Source organism: Mus pahari, chromosome 12 (genome assembly GCF_900095145.1).
Source record: "Mus pahari chromosome 12, PAHARI_EIJ_v1.1, whole genome shotgun sequence".
Lineage (NCBI taxonomy): Eukaryota > Metazoa > Chordata > Mammalia > Rodentia > Muridae > Mus > Mus pahari.
In genome coordinates, this window is record NC_034601.1 from 70,535,980 (window position 1) to 70,554,889 (window position 18,910).

Below are 18,910 nucleotides of genomic sequence, written 5' to 3' on the forward strand. Positions count from 1 at the left end.
GATCAACTTTATGCATCAGATGGGTTGGGCATCTATTAAATATTATCCTGGGAGTCTCTGTCAGGGTTTCTCAAAGGTGTCAGCATTTGAATGAGGAGGTGAAGCAAAGAAAGGAAAATTACCCTTCCAAGTGTGAGTGGACAAGCAATATGTCAGTTTGACTGCATGAAAGGTGGAGAGAAGAAAAAAATTGCTCTTCCTTCCTGGCTAACTGAGCTGGAACACCAGCAGTGTCCGTATCCCTACCATTGGAATGCATCATCCTTGCCCCTGGTTCATGGGCTTTTGGGCATGGTCTAGAATGAACATCATTAACCATCAAGTTCTCAGGCCTCTGAACTTTGGATGCAGTTTATGCCATTCTAAAGAAGAGGCTGGGGGTTGGTGAGATGGCTCAGCGGGTAAGAGCACCTGAGTGCTCTTCCAAAGGTGCAGAGTTCAAATCCCAGCAACCACATGGTGGCTCAAACCATCCTTATTGAGATCTGACCCCCTCTTCTGGAGTGTCTGAAGACAGCTACAGTGTACTTACATATAATAAAGCAATAAAATCTTTAAAAAAAAAGTAATTTAAAAAAAAGAAGATGCTGTGCATGATTGTGTGTATGTGTGTATGTGTGTTGTTGATTCTTTAGAGTATCTTGCTACATATATTCATTTCATGAATAACTGCTATAATACAAAATATGTTAGTATGATTAAGAGAAATTTTAGTGTCAAGATTAACTAAAGAGACTTATTTGCTGTTTATAGAACAGTAAATCTAATAAATGCCAACTATATTCTTTTGTGCTCTTCTGTAGCACTCACTAAAATAGGCCACATGCAAGGCTGTCGGTCACATCTGCATACAACTCAAATGGTTGCAGTCATTGTGCATATGGTTCCTGACACAGATATTTAGTCAGAACTCATAAAGTTTATAAAATCATGAAATATTGGGAAACCATGCCATGCTTATTCTAAATATAATAAAGCCAAGTGTATGAAAATGGAAATTAGAAAAATATTTTGAATTGGACAATAGGGAAAACATGAGATCTAGTGACAGGGTAGATTGTTTGAAATGTTTTGCTGCCATGTTGTGTCCCACCCCTTTGTTAATATGGTCTTTGAAATTGTACACAAGAGATTGATCTAATTTATGGTTTGCTGGAGAGACGAATGCCATGTTTAGAAGCAACTAAAATGAAAATACACGTGACTACAATTTTATAGATGGTGAGAGATCATTACAGGTATTACTGATGAATATTTAAAAAGAGAGTAAATAGAAAAAAATACTCAAAGTACAGAAAAATCTGAGTCTTCTTTGCTATTGGAAAATGAAACATTTTTGTTACTTATTTTTCTGCACAGTTGAATATTTTCTTTCTTTAAGCTCTTCCAATGCTTTCTATGCTTACTTGATATTACCTTTCACAAATAAGTATGTGTGATCCCAGTTAATGGCCTCAATGTTCACATGAAAATGTAGCCAACACTTACTGAACCCATTAATAAAGAATATGAGAGCATAGAGTTGGAAACATGATATATTATGTGGTCCTGAGAAGAATTGGAGGGAGAGGGTTGCAGAAACATTCTACGTACGTAGGAAACTTTTAAAGAATACATAAAAACACTATTAAAAAACCAAATTTTCCCTGAGGAGTTTTTGTTACACTATTTTGGTCAGTCGAGTCAATACTTTGGCTAGCTTTAAAATAATAATTCATGTTCTCCCCTTAGCAACTTTACCTGCCTAAACAGTATTAAACAGTATTATCTCATAGATCCACTAATGGTTACATGTAGCAATCAGGGAGGGATTATATAAGCACTCTTGACCTCTTGCTGATCTCTGAGAAACTTTGAGAATAAACTGAATTATTGCTCTCCTAGGGTTATGCTGTCATTTCAGATGTAAACATTGCATGACGGCTCTGTTTCCCTCTTTCCTTAGAACCGGGCTTTAAGCTTCTCTGTTAAGTTTCTTTCTTCTTCAGGACACTTACCTTTAATCTCCATGAGGGCTTTAGGCAGATTCAATTAAAACTCTGCATGGCCACTTCTCAGGTAGTCACCAGGAGACAGCTAATGGAGAAGTCCCCAGAGTGGCTTATCTCAGAGCTGCCAAATAAACCAGAAAATCAATTTATGAATGCATTTGATATTGCATGCAAGATTTAGAGTCATCGGAGATTTCAAGAACCTTCAGAAATGGTGGGTGTGAGTGAAAAATATTAGCATTTGGGATCTTACAAAACCTGAAGTACTTAAGAGGCAAGTTGGGAAGTTTGGATGTCTGTTATTCGTTGCATGTTGAGTATATCCAATTCTTTATCTGTCAAATATTTTATGTGGCCATTTTTAAGGGTTTCACAACGAAGTTCCATAAATGACCTCAGCAATATGATAAGGTGAACAAAGTATCCAGGAAGAGAAGGATTCCAAACAGTTGATTCCTTTGATAGAGACTTTCTATGTTGGATCATAAGGGTCAGGAGTAACTGCATCAGTGGATGAAACTCCATCTGATTTTTGCATCAATTTCTTAGTCTGTTTGGGCTGGTGTAATAAAACCACTATATATGGGTGGCTCATAAACATGACACTTTGCAGGATGTTAAGATCAAGATCCAAGTGGTGGCAGATACCATCTTAAGTGATAGACACTCCCACGTCATAGATGCCCATCTTCTGGCTGTGGCTTCTAATGACAGAAAGGGCAAAGGATTCATTGTAGATATACTTTTAAATGAATGATTAATTCTTCTAGAGCATCTGCCTTCATGATCTGATTGCCCATCCTGCAAGACCATCATATTAGAGACTGGGTTTCATATTATGTATTGGAGAGGTTGCAGATATTCTCATTTGGACATTAGAATAGAGGATAATATGCAACTTTCCTCTTTCATTCAACAATCTCATTACTGACCAACTGTTCATTTCAGACTCTGGAATCTATGAACATGTGTTATAATAACCTCTGCTACATGTTTATGTAATGTCTCACTTTGTTCCATTTTCTTGTACATACTTTCATGGTGTGTGTGTGTGTGTGTGTGTGTGTGTGTGTGTGTGTGTGTTGTTAGGGGTTGAATTTATGGCCTCATCCTTGGTAGGCAAAAATCTACCACTAAGCTATATCCATAGCTATTTATTATTTTTACTTTTGAGACACAGTCTCTTTAGGTTAGCCATCCTGACTAACCTTAATTCTATAGCTCAAACAGGTCTTGAACTTGTGACCCTCCTGTTTCAGCATCTGGGATGTATGGTACATCCCACAATAGCTGAGAGTATTGTACTGTGACACTATCTCTAACTTTTAGAGAATTTTATTTTATTTTTTTGTTACTTAGTTTATTGATCTATTTATTTCACATCCTGGTTGCAGCCCCCCTTTCTTTCTCTCCTCCCAGTCCTACCCTTACAAATCCCTTCTGCTACTACCGGCTCTCTTTTTTCAGAGAAGGGGAAGCCCCCCTTTGGTACCACCCTACCCTGGAAAACCAGTTGCAGAACAACTAAGGGCATCATCTCCCATTGAGGCCCAATTAGGAAGTCCAGTTAGTGGAAGGGGATCCAATGGGAGGCAACTGAGTCAGGGACAGCCCCAATCCAATTGTTAGGGGACCCACATGAAGATCAAAATGCACATCTGCTACAAATGTGTAGGGGACATAGGTCTTGTGGGGCAAATGGAACCCTGCCACCAGACAGAACTGGTAAGGTCAAGCAGATTAAGGAACCACAGTATTTCTCATAATTGAGAAGGATAGTCTTTTAAATCTACTCCCCACCAGGTTCCTGTCCTAGAGCAGGTGACCACAACGTCCCACTAAGAGGACCATGACACCTGGTCATATAGCATAGAGCCTAGAGTTCTCCATGCTAATGAGGTATCTAGATAGGTCCAGAGGGTTTAGCCAATAAACTTCTCTTCCCAAACATCCCTTCCTTCAAAAGATATTTAATCTCTGGTGACCCCTAAGTACATCTAATGTATCCTTTTCTGCCATGAATAGTCAGTTGGGACAAGCAAGAACTATCTCTCTCATCAAGGACCACCTTGGGGGAAGCCTTCCTCATACAGAGCCACATCTAAATCTCCCACAGAAGGTCCTTCACACTCCTAACACTCACCCTGAGCTAAGCAGGAATCATCCCATTCTAGGTTAATCTCAGGCCATGGGTCCCAGTTCTCAATTCTGTGAGGTTCCCAGTGGTGTCTGGGTGACCAGGAATTTGAGAACCGCAGCTTCCATCCCAGCCCACCAGTGCCCTTTCTCACCTGGAGAAACACAATCCAGGACCCCTATTTTGTCTCCTCTGAGCTGCATGTCAGTGTCCTATGAACCCATATCCCAATGGGTAGAAAGGAATGTAGCCTAGCCCCTCTGTGTTTTGCCTCCCCCAGCGGCATTCTGACACCCCAGAAGTGAGGTAAACATAGAATCACAAGGTCCAGCCCCTACATGTTTTTTGGTTGGTACTCCAGTCTCTGGGATCTCCCATGGACCCAGGTTACTTGTATCTATAGGTCTTCTTATGGTGTCCTTGACCACTCTAGCTTGCTCAATTCTATCCCTTACTCTTCCACCAGATTCCCTGAGCCCTGCCTGATGTTTGGCTGTGGGTCTCTGTATCTGTCTCCATTTCATACTATGGAAGAAAAGAAAGCATCTTCAACAAATGGTGCTGCTCTAATTGGGTGTCTTCATGTAGAAGAATGAAAGTAGATCCATATTTATTACCTTGTAGAAAGCTAAAGTCCAAGTGGATCAAGGACCTCAACATAAACCCTAATACACTGAATCTAGTAGAAGAAAAAGTGGGAAAGAGCCTTGAATACATATTAGCATAGGAGAAAAATTCCTGAACAGAACTCTAATGGTTCAGGCTCTAAGATCCACAACTGATACACTGGACCTCATGAAACTGAAAAGATTCTGTAATGCAAAGAGCAATGTCCACTGGACGAATCAGCAACCCACAGACTGGGAAAGGATCTTCAGCAACCCCACATCTAAAGGAAGGCTATTATCTAAAATTTACAAAGAACTCAAGAAGTTAGACAGCAACAACCCAAATAACCCAATTAAAAATGGGGTACAGAGGTTGTTTTTTAAAATTTTTTAGATATTTTCTTTATTTGCATTTCAAATGTTATCCCCTTTCCTAATTTACCCTCCCAAAAGCAGAGCATTCTCAACAGAGGAATCTCAAACGACTGAGGAGCACTTGAAATGTTCAACATCCTTAGTCATCAGGGAAATGCAAATCAAAACGACCTTGAGATTCCACCTTACAGGAATCAGAACGACAGAGATCAAAAACTCAAGTGACAGCACATGCTGTCGAGGATGTGGAGAAAAGGGAACACTCCTCTATTGCTGGTGATTCTTGATCCTTATGAACGTGATGGATGTAGAGACTATCTGCTGTGACTCTGGAATCAGCAACCAGGTCATTAGACTGAGAGCAGTTGCTGATAGCCAAGGGTAGAACCTTGACCAATGGGACCACGGGAGGCTTCTGAACTTCAGTGAGACAGAAATAGACCAAAAAGACTCATAGGCATTAGACTCATGACCTAAAGCTTTTCATGACAAAATGATGAACAGGAAGGCTGCTGTTTCCAGAAACCAGTGCTGCAGGGAGTAGCAATGGGAATGGGCACTTTTGGAATGGGGTGGGCGTGCTTTTTCCTCCTCGCATTCACAGATTTATAGGAAAGCTTATTAAAACAGGGAGAGAGGAGCCGGGCGTGGTGGCACACGCCTTTAATCCTAGCACTCGGGAGGCATAGGCAGGCGGATTTCTGAGTTCGAGGTCAGCCTGGTCTACAAAGTGAGTTCCAGTTCTATACAGAGAAACCCTGTCTTGAAAAAAGAAAAAACAAACAAACAAACAAACAAACAAACAAACAAAAAACAGGGAGAGAGGGCACAAGAACCTGCCTTCCTCTATTGTTAGAAGTCTGTAATCGAACTGAACATCTTCACACTAAGCTCTGTTCACAACCAGCTGGGGCCACGGCAAAGAACACTTTGTTAAATAAGAAACTTTTGAAATCTAAAAGAGAAGAATCACAGTCAGGTCATAAAAATGATAATGATAAAAGTATCTTATGTAAACTCCAGACATTTTAAATTTAGCCAAATAAAAACCTAGTACTGTCAGAAACAAAACAATTATTTATAAATCAAATGCTCTGGCTTAACAATCTCTTGTCATTCCTCTCATGGGTGGTAAATTCTCTCAGATACCATTTAGAACTGGGACTTTACAAAGTTATCTGATTTAAGCCCTTTTTCTTGTGACAGAGAAATGCCTTCATCAATTAGTGCAGATTGTTATTGATTCTTCCAGGAAATCTTGCAACTTTTGTTTTTGGCAGTGCGCTCCAAAGTTTCAACATCAAGGCCAGGAATTTATTCCTTATGTCTAACGAAGCACTCGCCTCTCTCTTCTAATTTTAGTTTATTTCTTTCCATTGTTTCCTTGGTTAGCATACTCACTGTATTAAGTTTTTATTAATTTTTTTCCATAGCAGTTCCTTTTCTAGCCTAGATGATTCCAGTCCCATATTGGTTCATCTATTCTCTAAATAATGCTTTTCCTTTTTTTTTCCTTTTTTGTATTATATGTAACTATTTTTTCATGCCTTTATAGTTGCCCCCAAATCTCTTTGTTATTTTAACCAACAAAGACAAACACGGGTCCCATTGTCAGAAGTAGAGGGTTGCTTCTGGTTCTCCCAGGTTACTCTGCTGTTACTACATCCTGTGTCCCGTTCTCTATCCATCTCCAACAACCTTAACTTCAAAAACATTTCTTCAGCATCCGTGTGAAGGGCCAGCTTGCAAAAGTATCAAAAGAAATTTGGATGATCACCAGTTCCCAACAGACACTTGGTAGAGACAGGCAACTGGAGTTGGAAGCCAGAAGGATAGACATAAGAAAGATTTTAAAACCCAAATTACCATCTACTTAGGCAAGTTGGAAGACCAGAGGAGTCGAAGGTGCTGTCCTTGCTTAACTTGCTGGCACTGAGTATAGGAGGAGAACAATATGGCAGATGGAGCTTTGTCCTCAAGCCTTTGATTATGAACAGGAACATTTACTCTCTGCTCTGAATCTGTGGGATTTGTCCACAAATCTTCTAGTCCTACATCTGAGGGCCTTTGTTAGGTCCAGTGTGACTTGAGCAATTTTTTTTTTTTTTTTTTTTTTGCGGTTGTTTATTGCACTTTTGGGAAGTATTTGCTTATCTTCCCTGTATGATAGTAGTGTGTTTTGTAAGTATTTTTATTCTTAAGTTTATTCATCTGGTCCTTTAAGCTCCCATATACAAAATAGAAGCTTCCTTTATGTTAAGGGTTCAATTCCCCGACTCCTAGCACTAAGAAAAATAAGAAGCATGGAAAGTATTTTTAAAATTTTTTATTTCTTGTTATTATTTTTGTTGTTGTTTTCAAGGAAAAGGTGGTATTTGAGTGGCTCTAGTTTTGTGCACTGGGCATTCCAACCCTCTTAAATACTTGTTACTCTACCTTTAAAAACAGTCAAGATGAGATCATTAACTACTATTATTGTTATTAGCAAATAACATCTGAATATTACTTTCAGTTCCATTCAGTTAAAAAGGTTCAAACTTCCCCTCCTGAAAGAAAAGTGACCAGAAACTTAGAAAAAATTAAAACAATAGGAACACCTGAGTCACATAGGAGATGTTCATATTTCTGAGATTTCATGGGGATTTTATTTGGTCCACTGTTTTATTTTGTCTTATTTATTTAGCATTTCTCCGTCTCTACAGATATTTGATATTGTGAGGACATAGCTAAAGGAATTCTTTCTAAATGTATGAGCCATTTGTAGTAAAATGTCTGGAAATTTTGTACACCCACTTTTGCTGGATTGCTGAATGATTGATTTTGATTGCCATAAGAAAAGCATCATTAATCAATACAGATGAAAAGAATAAGGATTGAGAAGACGTGAACACTATAACACATTACAAGAAAGACAAAAGCGTGCTATATGAATAAGACTAACTTGCTCACAGAAAATGATCTCTCTCTCTCTTTTTTTTGTTCTCTTCTACTTTTTAAAAGTTAAAGGGGTGAAGCCAAACAGCATTTATATTTACTATTTAGAGAAATTGGATCTTACTACAAAATAGAGAAAGAAAAGTATTTTCTTATACTCTTAGGGTAATTCAATGCTATTTTGAAATTGTAGATAGAGCTAGAAAGACAATTCAGTGTTATACCACCCAAATAAACTCATTTAACCATATTCAGTTTAGATATTCACTAATTCAAATGTAATTATTTCCTTTTAAATGACATTAGTGTGTGCAGACTAACACTGTCATTGGTGAATAGCAAGAAAGGGACAGGAAAGTAGACGGTTTTTCTGTGAAGAGTTGAGCTCTGGTCATATAGCAAGTGGTGTGTAATAACTATATTTGTTTTTCAAGATGCTGTTGCTAGAACCCTAGAAGTAATTTTAATCATTTTTTTAAATGTTTCAAACACACCAAGTGCTCTGTGGTAGTTCTGGCCTTGTGTTCAGCCAGGGAACCTTAGAATTTTAGGACTAGAAGGTCAGGCTCGGAGACTGGTGAAGACATTAGAAACCATGTAGTCTTCATATATTGAGCCATTGAGACCGGAAAAAAAAAAAAAAAAAAAAAAAAGGCAAATTGCTTTCCCAGAGCCCCAGCATGAAAGGCTAAAGAGACATGGGATTCTGGTCTCTTAGCATTTACATAAGAACTGTCTTCTGCTACAGGACTTGAAAGTCTCATCTCTGTTGACCTAGAGATAGTTAAATGCATGGAGATTAGTAAAAAGTGCCAGTTATGCTTGCAATGTACTTCCATTAATGAAAGGTTTTCAACGTAAGTCAGCCTTACTTCTAAAGTCTCCTTTAAATAGCATGCTATCTCGGTTACTCCTAGTTCTACCTTCTGAACTTTGTTATCCTATTGGTTAATATTAGTAATTACCAATTTGTTTGTTTGTTTATCATATATCCTATCTATCTATCTATCTATCTATCTATCTATCTATCTATCTATCTATCATCTATCTATCTTTTATTTACTGCCATGGCTGTGGATCCCATACCCTTGGTCTTGTGTTTTTGTGGTAAGCATTCTATTATAGCTGGTCTGTATATCCAGCCCAGTCAGTTATTTTTTATCTATACAACTTGTTTATGCAAATGTCAGTTAAGGTTGCAGGCTATGAGACTTTTGCCCATGTTAGGTTTTCATTGTCTAAATAGGATCACTTCTGAAAGAATGCAAAATGGATTTACAGTGTCTATGTTGAATGAAAGACACCTTCACAAACCAAAGGAAAAAATTCTATTATTTAAAGATTATAGAAAATGTATACCTTAATAACATTTGTTCTGGTTGGATTTAATTGTCAACTTGGTGTAGTTTAGAGTCATCTGAGAAGGAAGTCTCAAGTGAGTGATTTCCTAGGTCATACTGGCCTGTGGGGGAATTATTTTTATTATCTAATACAGGAGAGTTAGCTCCACTGTGGGCAATCCCATTCCCCATGCAGGTGGACTTGACTATATACGAAAGCTAGCCACAAATGATACAGAAAGCAGCATTTATGCTACTGATTGAGTACCTTCCCCGGTATCCCTCAATAGTCTGTGACCTGGAGGTGTAAGCCAAATAAAGACCTTTATTCTCTAAATTTCTTTGTTATGAATATTTTTATCATAGTGCCCAAAGTATACCACCTTTAAAAATGAAAAGAAAATCTTTGTCAGTCTAGGGTTATGATATAGTATTAGAGTACTTTAGTGCTTGTTAGAATGTGAAAGGCTCTGCGTTCCATTTCCAGCACTGTGAAACAAAACAAGCAATAACAAGAAGAAAACAAACAAGAAAGCAAGATGATCTTTGTGCTCAGTTCGTGTTTTGATGAAATATTGTTGTATTTTTAGGTAGTTGGGGATAATTGACTTTCTAATTCACTTTAACTCAGTCTCCCAGTACTGTTCCTTTGGGCTCCAGGCATCGCAATGCTTATGGAAAACAAAGGGTTAAGGACAGGCACCTGCATATTCTGAAGTTCCTATTTGTCACCAGGATAAATATGCAAGCTTGTTCAATTTAGAATATTTGGGGCAAAACCTGTATTTTGTAAATAGCACGAGTATTTCTGTATAAAAGCTGAGACTGATTACTGGATACACATTTTAGTTTCTCAGCCAATGTGATTTATTCAGCTCTTCTGCTAATGTTATGTTGGGTGAATGACTAAACAGCTCCTCAAGCGCCTATATGCCCATCATGCGACACTGCCTTTAATGGTCTGTGCTATGCTCTGGCCAAGTTCAATAACACTGCCCCAACTTTCAAATCCCAGGAATGGTTTCTCTGTCCTCATATTTACTTTTTTCTTTTTTTTCCTGAGACATTTGACCCAATTGACTGATCCTTATTTTGAAAGTGACCACAGCAGCTCAGAAGTTGCTGCTTTAGTCTTCCCTAACCGAACGCTCTTTCTCACTACCCCTCATGTGTTCTCTTAACCTGTTATCTCCTCAAACCTAATGCTTTTCAGGATCTTGTTGACAGGATGACAGGATGACTCAGTATTCCACCCCCCCTCCCCACACCTTGACTTTTCCACAGCTATAAAGTGACCATTGCTCTATCTGTACCAATTCCTTGGATCTCTCCTTTGTTTTCCTCCTGCAGGCCTTTAATCAGGCTTCACAAACTGAATAAGTTCCTAGACACACCATCCATACCAAATGAATCTTGAAGAGATTCTGAGTGTTTATGTCCCGCAGATCTGCCAGGCTACATCGCTGGTATTCTTAGTTCAGGCCTTCATTTCCAGTTCTTTCACTCCAATATGCTTCAAACAAACATCAACTAGTCAGACTACCCAGAGCTCCCAGGGACTAAACCACCAACCAAAGAGGGATCCATGGCTCCAGCTATATATGTAACAGAGGATGGCCTTATCTGGCATCAGTGGGAGGGGAGGACCTTGGTCCTGTGGAGGTTTGATGCCCCAGCATAGGGGAATGCTAGAGAGGTTAGGCAGGAGTGAGTGGGTGGAGGAGCACCCTGACAGAGGAAAAGGGGGTGGGGGATAGAATGGGGGGAAACCAGGAAGGGAGACAACATTTGAATTATAAATAAATAAACAATAGAAAAGAAATGAAAATGAATTGAAAAAAAATAAACAGTGTATTTGCCTGTGCGATCTGGGCCTCTGTCATCTCTCTTCCTAGTTCTCATTGTACGGATGCCATGTACAATAATTCAAGATTGCACTGTTTCTGCATGCTCATCTTCTGTGAGGACGACATTCTATCTCAGGCTCTTTTGCATTTGACTTCAAAGCTATCATAGTCAATCTTTTCCCTCTTGACACTGGAGAATCAGGCTCATGATCTTTGAAGTGTTGGCGGTCATTATAGGCAGCAGTGTTTAGTATTTTAGTACAGTATGGGTGTTCAATATGGGCAGCCTAAAAGCAAGATTTGGCCCACCGTGAGCATCTCGCTGTAAATGACCCGCTTTGAAAAAGTTCCTCTGGGAATCGAATCAATCTTTGCGAGTAGGGACATCTTGCACTGCTGCTTTCCAGGAAGCTGCCAGATGGTGCACAAAAAAGCATCCTTATTTAAAATCCTCTGAGAGGTGTCCTGGGAAAAATGTGGGCAAGCACTCAAACCAGATCAGTAAGTAAAACAGTGGCTATGGGAAGGGCCATTATTTAACACACCTACTCCCCGCCGGTCCTCCAGCCAACATCCGAGAAAGACTGATGGACTGGCTAATATTAGTTCTTAAGCTCTGACTGTTAACTCCTGAGAGGTCTCTGCAGTCAGCAGGCTAGCACCAACTCCTGAGCCTTGAAAGATATCACAGCGACCGTGCTGGACTGCTCATAGGGTTTTCATTAAGAGAAACAGTGGATGGTAGTTCTTTCCATCCGAAGTAGTTCTCAAATATAAACAAGTTTTGGATGATAAATGGCCAGTATGTGAGAACCTATGAAAACAAGGAGGGACGACAGAGAAGGGACTCATTGGAAGAACAAAGACTCCAGTAGCTCCTTCACGGAGGTTTTCACAGAATCTTCTCGTCTTTTATGTGACCACATCAAAGGAACTTTGGATGCTAGCAAAAGTTGGATGTAGGCTACATTCATATCTACAAACAGAAGTTTCTAAGAATTTTCCTGGAACCAGAAAGATCAAGGCACATTAATAATAGCAAGCCTTCCAACTTCCGAGACTAAATTACCCTGTAGGAAAATGGATAAAAAAAAAACAACAAAACGGAAAGACCTGTTTTCACTGGCATAGACAGTGCACATCCTCATAATTTCTTGAAAATATAAGATTAAAAACATTGATATTCACTCAAAGATAAAACTAAAATATTGTAAAAATGGTATAAATAGGCTTACTATGACTCTCCATCCTTAAACCTTGAATGCATAAATAGCTATGCAGTCTTTTTTTTTTTTTTTTTTTTTTTTTTTTAATTAATTGAATTTCTGGCCTCCATTGGAAGAACTAAGAATGCAATCAATTTGTTTCCTTTGTGCTAGATGCGAGGTCAGGTTTTTAATGAATTCACATTTTTGGTCCAGAAGGAAGATTTATCACAGGCTGAAGGGGGGATTTGGGCACTGATTCTCAGACATGGATTCTTTTGAGTTCTCTTCCAGGATCCTCGTGCAGATATGGTGAGAGCAGACCTGAGGATGGGTCTGCTGTCGGGGGCTGGGTGGATCACTGGCCATCTGCGAGTAATTATGTGTAACATCCATACCTGGGAGTGGGGGAGATGTTTTATTGCCAGATGTGAACACTAAAAAGAAACTGTCAGAAAACTGGTGAGAAGCCAGCTAGCTGATGAAATGGTATTGCTTCCCCTGAAACAAAAGAAAGAAAGAAAACTTAGAGGAAAAACCAATTACTTTAGCATAAACACAGTGAGTTCTTAGTAAATCTAGTGAGGCTTGTTTAAAGAAACATTTCCTGTATGGAGAGGCAGTAGTAAATTCTCTCCCAAAGTGTGGACAATGGAAAACATTAACTTCACTTATTCTTATCTAAATGTGATGTGCCTGAGGGTTTTTCAAAATCAATCATTGCTCATCTCTTCATAGATCACGTCCAAAACCGAGGCAGGTAAATATAGTATCTAATCTGTTAATCTCTGTCAAACGCAGTTTAATGTCACAGTTTGTCATCTCGCCACAATACATAGACTCACCTAGGTTGAAAGATTTTCTTTCAGAGGGCGATTGTCTGGAATTATGCCTGTGGCATGTCTGTAAGCAACTGAGGTGGGAAGAACAAGTCTAGAAGTAGATGGTATCATTCCCTGAGGGTTAGGACCTTGGCTGTATACAAAAGATTCGATGAGCCAATGCATGCATGCATTCCTGCCCTGCCCCGGACTGTGAGTGTGAGTCTCACCAGGTTACTGCCATCCACCTGTGATTTGTCTGTTATGATTGACTGTGACCTGGACTTTGAGCTAACCTCTTTCCCCTCTAAGCTGCTTTTGTCTGGGTATTTTGTCACAGCTAGGAGAGAGGGGACCAGGACACTGCCCTTCACATCAAACAATGCCAGACTGTGAAAGGAGTGCCAGAAGATGTTGCCATCACCATACACCTTTCTGTCTAGAAAAAGACCTTTTTTATTTTTTATTTTTATTTTAAAATCCCCTTTGCCTTTGGTTTGTGCATCTTCATCTCTTCCACTGAAGACACACTTTATTCTGCTTTGTCTCTCTTGTGTCTTTCTTTTGGCTCACCCATTCGTGACCTTTCACATTGATGTTTAAAGAATGCACAAGAAAAAATGAAGGGGCTCAGCTAAAGTGAAGTCCCTTTATACTTAATCTCTTAATGGCTTTTATTTTACCATCAATAAAAATAATTTCTCTCAAAATCACAAGCATGTGCTGTTATAAGAAAAGGTATTGAGAGAACATAATTAGGCTGTGTTTCTCTTTGACTATGAAAGCATTTAATCAAAGGACTTGTTAAATAAGAGATTATATGAATTAACATAATATTCATGTTTAGCAATTCCTTTAAAAGAGGAAAGCTACCTTTGAAGTCAAAGTGAAATAATTTTTTTTTATGTACGCACACATTAAGGTCGATGTGTGTTTCGTAGTTTACATGTGAATAAACTTCATAAAGCCATGCAATTTCATCGGAACAAAAGGAAATTAAAAATAGAGAAAGAATATCTTTGGAATGAGCCCATTCGCATGCAAGAGATATAGACATGCATGCACGCACATACACGTGCACTCACGTGCACATACATCACACACACACACACACACACACACACACACACACACACACACACACACACACCATAGATAAATATGCTCAAATCTAGAGTTAATTTATTGCAGTTTATAAATATTTAGCAATAATGTCACAGAGTTCAACTGTGGATATTGCTATAGTGGGAAATAGCACTCCTTTTTCAGAGTAAGTGCATACATAAATGTGTGGGGGGATAGTGTTGTCTTTTATGTAGAGACTGACTCCAGAGTATGTCAGTTTTTGTTTTATAAGGGATTGCTTTGAATTTGTTTCTAGTGACTTGAGGTTTATTTTCCAGACAAAAAGTTTGGCTTAATTATCAGGGAATGTCCACAGACATTGTCATATTCTCACCGTCTTCGTGACCTGACATAATCAGTGCTGATTCTTGTAAATAATTCAGATGTTTTTATGGCAATTGGATCTATTTCTGGGCTGTTTGATCTATTTTAATCCAGTTACCAAATAGTTGACTATTTTAATATTTGCCATGATGCTACAGATGAGTGAGGGAAGAAACTGTTGGCTTCTCCCTCTGGTTTTTTTGTTTTTTTTAAACACTCCACATCATCCCATGTAAAATAGAAGCTGGGAACATCTGGAAACAATCAGTAAACAACAGTTTGGAAATTTCTACTTCATTTAGACTTGACATACTTCAGAAAAAAAGCTGTTCACAGGAAAATTAAATTTACATTTTGATTTCATTTAGAAAATCCATCTATTTGGCATCTCCAAAAATCATTAACTTCCCATTTCTGTCGTCACGATCTTTATTTATCATTGATTATCCTCTGCCTTCCCCCTCCTCAAAATGTGCACATCTGGCCTCCAGTCATAAAATGTTTGTTCTGAAAACTTAGAATAGGGACTCTATTTCTCTGAACTTCATAAGCTTCCAAGGTCTCTGAGTTTGTGATGGAGAGGTGCTGCACCCCCACTGACTTCAGACTCAGCACCCCTTCACAGACTGGGGTCCTCTGGCTTCGCCTTGCCTCACCTCTTCAGGCAGCACTTAGTCCATCCAGCCATAGCTTTACACTTCACAGTTAGTGTTTTCTCCTTGCCTCCTTCCTCAGCCCTTCTGTACTGGCTGGTTTTGTGTGTCAACTTGCCACTGGCTGGAGATATCACAAAGAAAGGAGCCTCCCTTGTGGAAAAGCTTCCATGAGATCCAGCTGTAAGTCATTTTCTCAATTAGTGATCAACGATGGGAGGGCCCATCATGGGTGGTGCCACCCTGGGCTTGTGATCCTGGCTTCTATAAGATAGCAAGCTGAGCAAACCAGGGGAAGCAAGCCAGTAAGTCACATCTCTCCATGGCCTCTGCATCAGCTCCTGCTTCCTGACCTGCTTGAGTTCCAGTCCTGCATCCTTTGGTGATGATCAGCAGTGTGGAAATGTAAGCTGAATAAACCCTTTCCTCCCCAACTTGCTTCTTGGTCATGATGTTTGTGCAGGAATAGAAACCCTGACTAAGACACTCTCCTTTCCTCGTCTTCTTCTTTTTGGCCATATTTACTTTCTTTTCCTCTTCTCTGTCAACATTTTACTTTTAATTTTGATTGTGTATTCTATCTTTGAATGACCCCTCTGCCACCCCCTCTTCCATTACTGTAAACTGGCACTTCCTTTGCTCTCAGTAAGTTCATATGCTTAAAATATATTTGTCCCATTTCTTACCTTAAAGATAGCATCTCATCACTTTCTTTTGCTAGACGTCCCTTGATACCTGTAGGCTCAGGATCTCATTCACCATTGTGACGGTGTTTAGTTTTGATTGTCAACTTGATGGGATTTAGGATCCTGGTTGAAACAATCCTCAGGAGATCTACCCTCACTGTGGGGAGCAGCAGACTATTGGCTAGAAACCACACACTCTGTAAAAAGTGAGAAAGTGAGATGAGCACCAGCATCCATTACTTTCTGCTTCCTGCTTTTGGTTGCCTGGTGATGGTGTGCTTCAGGTTCTTGCCACCATGATTTCTCAGACTCTTGAACTATGAGCTAGTAAACCTAATCCTTAATCTTCTCGTGCCAAATATTTGGTCATAAAGATGAGAAAAATAAACGAATACACCCCTGTATCTTACAACACCTAGTATGGTAGTGTGCACCTAGAGCAGGCTGGGTAAAAGCAAAGAGAAAAAGGAATGAGCACACAGGTGTCCCTGTATTAAAAGAGTAATGTGTGACTCACCTGACCAAGTGACCTAGGTTCAAAATGACTTAATCATACCGTTGAATGACACAGCTACATGTGGCTATCAACAGGTACTAAACTAAACACAAGAGAGTTGTTTTGGTACTAGAAAAACCAGGGCTTGTAGTTTGGAAACGATGTAGGAATCCCTGTAATTTTGTATACACCCACTGTGAAGTTTTGATTTATAATTTTGTACAGAAGTATTCTGTGCTTTATGGAATTGGTGCTTGTGTATTCAGAGTGACCTATCTGGCTCCGAGCTAAAAAGAAATGATAGATAGATGCTATTCTTGGAACTTTAGTTCATGAACTTAAGCTTCAGTTAAGTCGATGGCATCACAGGCTGGCTTAGATCTGCCAAGACTATAGAGGTAGTGTTCTAAACTGTGGCTACAGTGGCTAAGACACAGGAATAGGGGGTATGCTCAAGATGTTTTTTGAGGAGTTTTCCGGGAGTTTACAGTCTCTATGTGTCTTCTAACCATTCTACCTTATATTAATCACTAAGATTCTAGTCCTCCAGTGACTGAGGTATTTATACTAAAGAACTGAGCTAAGAAGGCCCAAGCATGGTGCATTGTAGAGAGAATGTGTATGGATGTGGTACCTGTCAATCATACGTATAATGGCCTAGGGATTAGGTAGGAAATAGGAGGTGGAACATGGCAGGGGGTGGGCACAAAGGATTCTGGGAGAGTTCCAGGCAGGAGATTTTCCAGGAAGATGTGACAGAGATGGACACATTATACCTGAGTTCAGGTAGCCAGCAGAATCTAAATTAGAATAAATAGGTTATTTTAAGTATCACTAGTCAGAGAAGACCCTAGCTATATAGACAAGGTGTTTGTAACTATATTTTGAGTCTGGGTCTTATTTCAGGGAGCATGGGGATGAGTGGGAGAACCAGGCCTAACTTCTACAGTGCATTGTTAGTGTGATATACCGGCGTGCAGATGATGGTGCACAAGCTAGTATTCAGAGAAAACAACCTATTATCCAGAATCAGGTTTTTTTGTCTTCCTAAACCTGGCAAGCAAGTCTTGTCTCGCTGACATCCTTTATAGTTTCCTCTCCTTGAGGAACCTTGATGTGGTTTTAGAGGATTTTATTTTCAGTTTCTTACTCCAGAAGGGGGAAATGTAAGGGCTGAGTGGGGACTTCAGTGCTGAATCGTGCAGGGCTTTCAGGAAGCCCTGTGCAGGGTCATTCTCCAGATAAGGTCAGACATCTGTGCGTAGAGGGACTCTCCAGATAAGGTCAGCAGAGAAACAGAAGTCTTGCTGAGAAATGGAGCCCTCCACTTTGAGCGGAGGTGGTAGAGCTATCTGGCCATGGTAGACTGCTCCCTTAACATCAGGGTCTTCCAATATGTTTTCTCTGCAGGTTAAGACTCTCAGGTTTACTGGAAACTCAGAGTTCAAGACCTAGATGGGCATAGCAAGCTTGCTACATGAAGCTTCCTATTCAACTCCGATGTTACTTTAAAATGTGATATCTCCTTATAAGGATGTGGGGTGGGGGAGGGTTCAGTTTGGGGAAAGGAAGTTTTATGGGAGCCATGAATAGTTTATCTGTAGTTTTGTGGAAATAATACCATTCAGCAATGTGGATACCTGATGTATCTGTTTAGGTTGTTCATTTAAAGAATATTTATGCTAACATGATGAAATAAAAATCATTAACTCCCCCAATTCTTCTAACTGATGGATTGAGAGCATAAATGAACTCCTTCAAGGGAGGCGGTCTGGGTAATTTTCTGCTTGCTTTTCTTTATTCTGATGATTCACTGATGACTTTCTAGAGCTAAAGATCAAAAGACAAGGCATCAAATTCCAGTGCATGAATTAGAAGCATAGGCCGCTTTGTGATCATTCAGAAGCTGAGAAGTAAGTAAGGATGTGGTTGCATTCAAATTTATATACGTTTTCATTTTGATATAAAGCCAACATAAAATAAGAAAGATGTAAAGTATGAAGAAGGAATAATATAAAGTAAGAACACCATTCACAATGTTAGTTATTGATATAAAATACTACATTTAATAAGTTTACAGGTAACTAACATAACTAATGGTTTTTCAACCTGGATAATGAAGCAGGTATTCATTAGAAGTGGATATTAATGTATATTATATTCTAGGAAGTCCTCCTTTTCTGCTGAAAGTTATGGAATGACCCCCCCATGAAGTACTGAAAAATTCCTTACCCATAAGAGCTGGCTTTCTATTTAATGTTGCCTCTTCAACAAGGTTTTCTCAGACCATGTTTGCATGTCACCTCCTTGCTTTAGCATCTAAATACAATGTGCATAAAGTTCCTCAAAGTTTACAACCCTAATTTGA